We start from the raw sequence: 6,916 nt of genomic DNA on the forward strand, positions 1-6,916 counted from the left end.
TGCAAATGGAACAATATGAACAGCAAATATCAAATGATGTTGATTAATCCAGTATTTTATGTAGATTATAATAGGTGTATTTTATATATGAAATTTATTTGTATAGTTTCTCTTTAGTTTTCCAGAAATGATCACAGCTTTAACAGAGAGAGAAGCAAAGCCATTTTGCATGTTAGCATGTACTATGATTGCTGCAAAATTAACTGTGGAGCATAGGCTGAGATAGAAAGGTGTGGATAATTTTTTTATCTGTCAAAGCATGCCGGGATTTGTAGTTACACCACAGCTGGCAAGTCACCTCTAAATATTAAGCTGCACTCCAATCACCACTAACCATGCCCATACCAAACCAATTTGGACAATACCACATCTTTTTCAACTGTCAGAATGTGGGGATTGATCTGGGAAAACTGAGACTGCTGGCTAGAATGCAAGTTGGGTATGAACAGGGGTGCCAAGAAGGTGGGACCCTAAATCCCTGTTGGTGGCCCTGTGTATGTAAAAAGCAAAGCAAAGAATTCCCATTTAAAGCAAAATTCTGTTGAACAAAATATTGATTGTGGAATGTGATTAAGGGCTAGATTTACTAAGCTGCGGGTTTGAAAAAGTGGGGATGTTGCCTATAGCAACCAATCAGATTCTAGCTTTCATTTATTTAGTACCTTCTACAAAATGACAGCTAGAATCTGATTGGTTGCTATAGGCAACATCCCCACTTTTTCAAACCCGCAGCTTAGTAAATCTAGCCCTAAATGTTTTTTCTTCTTTTGCCAGTAGCAATAACATATATGACAAACATATAATAAGCTGTTTTTGTGAATTTTTGTTGTAAACGTGTGTTTATGTACAATTAACAATAGTATGAACAGTTTGAGGGCTCTTTTATTAATCACAATTTTTTATGCAAGTTTTAGATGTGTTTACTATATTGTTATGTGATGTTTTCATGTTTCTAAAATATTCTGTAACATCCTATTGGGCTTTAGACGACTTGACTACATCCAGTATGCTCAATTTCCTCCCCTTGAATACACAGCGACAGGTCAAGCTGAGTCGAGAACCTGTATTTGTGGATGTTTGTAACACACGGACGTGCAGTCTGCCAGTCGGACACCATATTGATGAGATTAGCTGGTAATTAAAAATGCAGCCAAGCCAGGCAGAGGACAATGACTTAATTAGCAGAATGTCACTGAGTATAATTTATTTTGCTTATCGTAGATTTATTCACTAATGAATTAGAAAGGAAGAACAAGACACCTTCATTGGGATATCCAAAAGCTTAAAAGCTTAAATTCCTTCACATCAAATCCTTGTCCAACTGTTAAGTTGGTTTGGCATAAACGGTAATAATACTGTTAATCAAGGAGTATACAGGAACCAATACATATTTTTCACTTGTCAATAGAGAGAGCTAATGACATTTGTTTGAGGTTGAGTTAGCTTGTTTAATATGTTGCTGTTATTTAATACTAGTGCAATAATATGTAATTCATAGCAACCCATTAAATTATTTTTTTAACATCAATAGTAAAATTACAGATAGCTCAGATAGGATGTGATTGGTTGTTATGAGACACAGCAACTAAAGGCACCTACATACACTTATTTTTCTATTATTTTGGTAGTTCTTTTCAAGGGAATATGTTATTTGCTAGGGTTTAACAGTATTACGCAAATTATTGTAACAGTGTTAAATGCCCAGAGCTGGCAGAAACCATCCAAACCCAAAGAGGCGGTGTAACCTACAACCATAGTTACCTACTCTCTCGGAATGTCCAGGAGACTCCTGAATTTCTGCGAGTCCTCCCGTGAGAGCAGGGCAACCTCCCGGTTCCTGGTCCCTCTCATTACTTAAGTGGTGGGGGACGGGACTTAGGGCGTGAGTCACGCGTCATCGTGGCCTCGACCCCCTGCTGTAATAGGCTTAAAAAGTGTTATGCCGTTTAGGGGCAGAGACAAATGACATGTTTCTCGGAGCTCCACCCCCACACGCCCACATCCCCCCCTGATCTCCCAGATCCCAGCTTGTTGGCAAGTATGCCTACAGCAAGGTGCGTTTATTACTTACATGTAGAATGCCATATTTGTTCCTCTAAAAAAAAGACATGAATTAAATGTGATCAAAACCATATGGTAGTATTACCCAAGAGGGTAGATGCTAAATACAGTTTGTGAAAAATATTAACAGGGTTTCACTGTAAATGCTACATTTATTCTGATAATGAGGTGTTTTGTGTGGTAAGTGCCTCAGGCTTCATTTAAAATGAAGAGGACATTATGATTCTTGCAGTTTTCAAAACAGGTTAAGAAAAACTTGGCATTGTGCATTATGTGTTATTAGACTTGAGGCAAAAACTACTTTATATTCAGGTACTATAGTAACAGCAGCTTGAAAGTGACTAATGTCAGGCATATAATATTTTATAGATACAAAATTAAATATGATATCACTCCTTTTAAGTGCTAGTAATGTCTTAAAATAGGCATGGTTATAAGCAAAAAATAACAGCTTTAGCTAATGTGTCCTTAACCTGAAAGGGCAAGTAGGCATACGTCCCTGGGGCTACGTAATATTCAAAACGGGGAGAAGGAGTATAACTAGGATTAACAGAATTGTGTGTAAAGCAATGACACTAAGAGACAACCTGAAGACCATGGATTAATTCCAGATTAATGTGACCTTGAAGACGTAATGATGTGTCACATGCACCAAAAACAGCCTTGTATGCTTAATTAGCACTACAGAAAACAGTCTGAAAAATTATAAGTATTTACAATGTAAATATTGTTCAGTCTATAAATGCCACAGAGTGTTTTGAGTGTCCTGAATAAACTGAGACACGTTTAAGTCCTAGACCTCATGCCCTTGGACAGCCTCTGCTGGGGATAGTACTTCTGTCCAAGTTAAGAAGTAGAGCATAGCATTCTCTTAGAACATTATGTACCACAATCTGGGTGCAAGGAATGAAATAGTTGCTGGTACCTCTTTGTATTCTAACAAGTAAGGAGGGGAATGGGGAGGGGGAAAGAAAGCTCCGCACTAGGTAAAAAACCAACCTCACCATTGAACCAAACTGAATTGTAAAGGTAGTGAGGGAGTGCTCTGGTCAATGTTAATAGTTATATGTTTACAAAAAAGAAGAGAATGACCTGATGATCACTCCAGGTATAGGACAATTTAAAAATAAAGTTTATTTTTAAATTGTCCTATACCTGGAGTGCTCATCAGGTCATTCTCTCCTTTTTTGTAAACATATACCTCTTTGTATTCCCCTACTGTCACAGACTCATAAGTTCCTGAATTTACAGAGAATGGTGTACAAAACAAAAAATATCCAGTGAGCGACAGTTCTATAGGCAGAAATGCCTTGTTACTGAGAAAGGTCAGAGGTGAATGGGCAGACTGGTTCAAGCTGACAGGAAGTCAACAGTAACTCAAATAACCATGCGCTACAACAGTGCTATGCATAAGAGCATCTCTGAACCCACAGCACGTCAAACCTTGCAGTAGATGGGCTACAACAGCAGAAGACCACACCGGGTTCCACTCCTCTCAGCTAAAAGCAGGAAACTAAGGCATTGATCTTTTAATGTCAGCATTGTGATTGTCGACAATCACGCTCTCGACATGTTCAAACTGTCCCCAGAATGGAAGTGTCAGCATTTAGCCTGACAACATTTTCCAGTGTGGAAATTTGGAAGAGCATTTGTATGCAGAAAAGGTGGCGAGGTTCCCACTAATTAGAGCTCCTGGATATAGTAAAGAAGTGTCAGCACCCTGGGAGGGGTTCATGGTCACATGCCATGGAAGACTGAGATTTACTGTGCCTCTAAATGGAGGGATATTTTCATGTACAGCAGCACAGTTGGACCCTGCAGTCAGGGGAGTGCTGTGAGACATTGAGCGTCTGCAAGTTTCTAGTGAAAGAATCACTGATATCTGGGATGTTTGAAGAAATCTGGAAGTGTTTCCTTAGGAATTATTGTCAGTTTCAGTAAAGTGATGAAGGAAGGTCCCTGGAAATTGGGGAATCAGTCTGTACAGCCACGGTAGGTAAGCCCCCTTGCCCATACCATGAGGGAGGGGCGCTGCATGAAGACAGTGCGGCTAAAGTTGTAGAGGAGGGTCCCTGATGTAAGCGATGGAGTGCACAAGTAGAGTGCAAGAACCTCTGATCCATGCCTACTGTTTGTCTGTGTATATGATGAGCTATGACTGATGCTCTGTAATAACTGCACCCATAGCACCAACTATGGGCATGGCCAGAGCTGCTTTATTACTGCTAAGTGTCTGCTGGAGGAGTTGGAGTTATCAGGCAAAATGTACCTGCAACCGCTATGCTTATGTGCTGGAGAAGAAGGTGGAGTGTATTAAAGTTTTAGTTGTTTTGAATCGAGATGCCTTGGCTCCCAAATATTTATTTACGTTTGTACTACACTGCCACACCACATCATGACTGTATAAAACACCCGTGTATTATTCGTAGATGGATGTCCCCTGGTACAGTTTGTTGTATCCACCAGTTGGCAGGGGCAAAAAGGATTGCCTTTGTATTCAGTTTAGGCCTCCAGGAGCACCCTTCACAGAACAGGAGATTTGCAGCATGAGCGCAGACAAATCTGCAGCTACTGCATGATTGCATGATGTTATCATGTCATGGTGGGCCAGAATCTTTAAATAATGTTTCCAGGACCTTGTTTAATCCATGCCATGAAGAAGTCAGACTGTTATGGGGGCAAAGGGGGGTCCTACCCAGTACTAGAAAGGTGTACCTAATAACGTGCCCATTGAGTATATATTTTTAGTTTAAATATAGCAGAATCTTAAAATCTGTGTGATCTCTAAGGTTTAATGTAAACACTGCTATTAAATTTTATGTTCAACAATTCTATATATTTATGTGAAATACCTGGAGAAGATTTTTTTCATAAATATCTTAAGTCTGGTATAATATGTTTCATGAAACATAAAAACATATGTGTATAAGCCCTCCAGATCTTGCTGCTGTACCTCAAAAAGAGAAATATTTTATATTGTGTATTCATTTGTTATCTAGATAGAAGCTTACATGTGATTTGTGTTTTGTTCCTTTTACACACATATATTGTATCTATTTATTTTTAAAAAAAATTGTTCACAATTGTATAAGAAATAAACAAAAATATATTATTGTTTTAGCGATTTAGCAGTGGAACTGAATAGTTTTTTGTAGATGTTTGTATACTGTATTTATATATCACTTTCTATGTATAATATTTATTATTTTTGTATTTGTTTATAAAGATATTTAAATATTAAAATGACATACATTTTAACTACAAAGATAAGTAAGCAAATATGTATTCACATAACTAACAATGTCTTCTCTATACATAAAAGAAGTTTGTTTGTTGGCAAATATCTGCCACAGCTCTCAAGTGGTCAAATCTTACATAGTTATTTAGTATTGAAAAAGTAACCTATTAGACCAGATAGCGACAATGCGACAAAGTGACACATATTGAAAACATAATTTTTGGGTTGTAGACAATTGTTTGACTGCTGGAAGGACACCTCGCCACAACACAATATAACAACAATGCGACAAGCAACAAATCTTACTTTCTAAATAGCATTTTTGGTCTATTTACTAAATAATGTGTGTAAAAACAGCTACACGTTACAAATCGGACCCACGCACGCCGGGTGACCCTGCTATCTCTATAATTATATACAGTGCTTTTTTGGAAGAAAAAAGGTGCCAGAACTCACCTCTTTCTGCCCCCTCATTTTTGTGTAGCCCTCTCTTTCTGCCCCCACGTTTTTCTGTAGCCCTCTCTTTCTGCCCCCCTCATTTTTCTGTAGTCCTCTTTCTGCTCCCCTTGTTTTTCTATAGCCCACTCTTTCTGTCCCCTCCTTTTTCTGTAGCCCTCTCTTTCTGTGCCCGCCCTGCTTTCTGAAGTCTGTACTTACCTTTTATGTTTCTCTTCTAGCTTCTCTGCTAGATTGCGGCTCTTTTCACTGGCAGCGTCGTGACATCACAACTCTGCCAGAGCCGGAAGCAGGAGACACACTAAGATGCGGTGCTGCACTGTAGCAGCACCGTAGAGAAATTTTTTTTAAAAAAAAGTTCATTAAACTTTGAAAACCCATGGAAAAATGGTGCCGGAACCATGGAAAAATAGTGCCGGAACTCCGTTCTGTGCATTCTATGACAAAAAAAGCCCTGTCTATAAAGGAAGAAGTTTGTTTACTTGTTCACAACTATCTTCCACAGCTCTCAAGGTAAAGCTGCCAAATTTGACATAGTTATTTACTATCAAAAAAGGAATCTTTTAGACCACATAGCAACAACGTAACAATGCGGCAGAGCGAAAAATATTGAAAACATCCTTTCTTGTTTTCTAAATAGCATTTTTGGTCTATTTACCAAATAATTTGCTAATATATAAAAACTGCTACACATTACAAATTGGACCCACTAAACACCGGGGGACTGTGCTAGCTTCTATATAAAAGGGATGCAACACCACCGCAGTACTTAGTGAAAGATGGCTTGTTGTGCCATGACCAGCTTTTGGAAGGGTACCTGAAATGTGTGAGTAAATGTCATAACAGAATCCCCACTAACCTAATTACGGCAGTCATCACTGTTTGCCAGGCTAAAGGGATAATGGTCTAGTAACAGCTATAGCAGGAACATTCTACACCACGACATATTCTCTATGGAACATTGGTTTTAGACAAAACAAAGCATTTTCCCAGAGGCACAGTCCAGTTTCAGTGTATTACCTGAGAGTCATTAAATATCCATTCATTGATTATCAGTGAACCTTTCGCCATATAGTAATTTGTTGTTCAATAAATGTAGTTAGTTGTATGACTCAGGGCTGGAATCAGCATTGGAGGTTGAGCCTGTGGCAGCAGAGGTTA

The sequence above is a fragment of the Mixophyes fleayi genome, chromosome 7 (assembly GCF_038048845.1).
Source record: "Mixophyes fleayi isolate aMixFle1 chromosome 7, aMixFle1.hap1, whole genome shotgun sequence".
NCBI classification, from domain to species: domain Eukaryota; kingdom Metazoa; phylum Chordata; class Amphibia; order Anura; family Limnodynastidae; genus Mixophyes; species Mixophyes fleayi.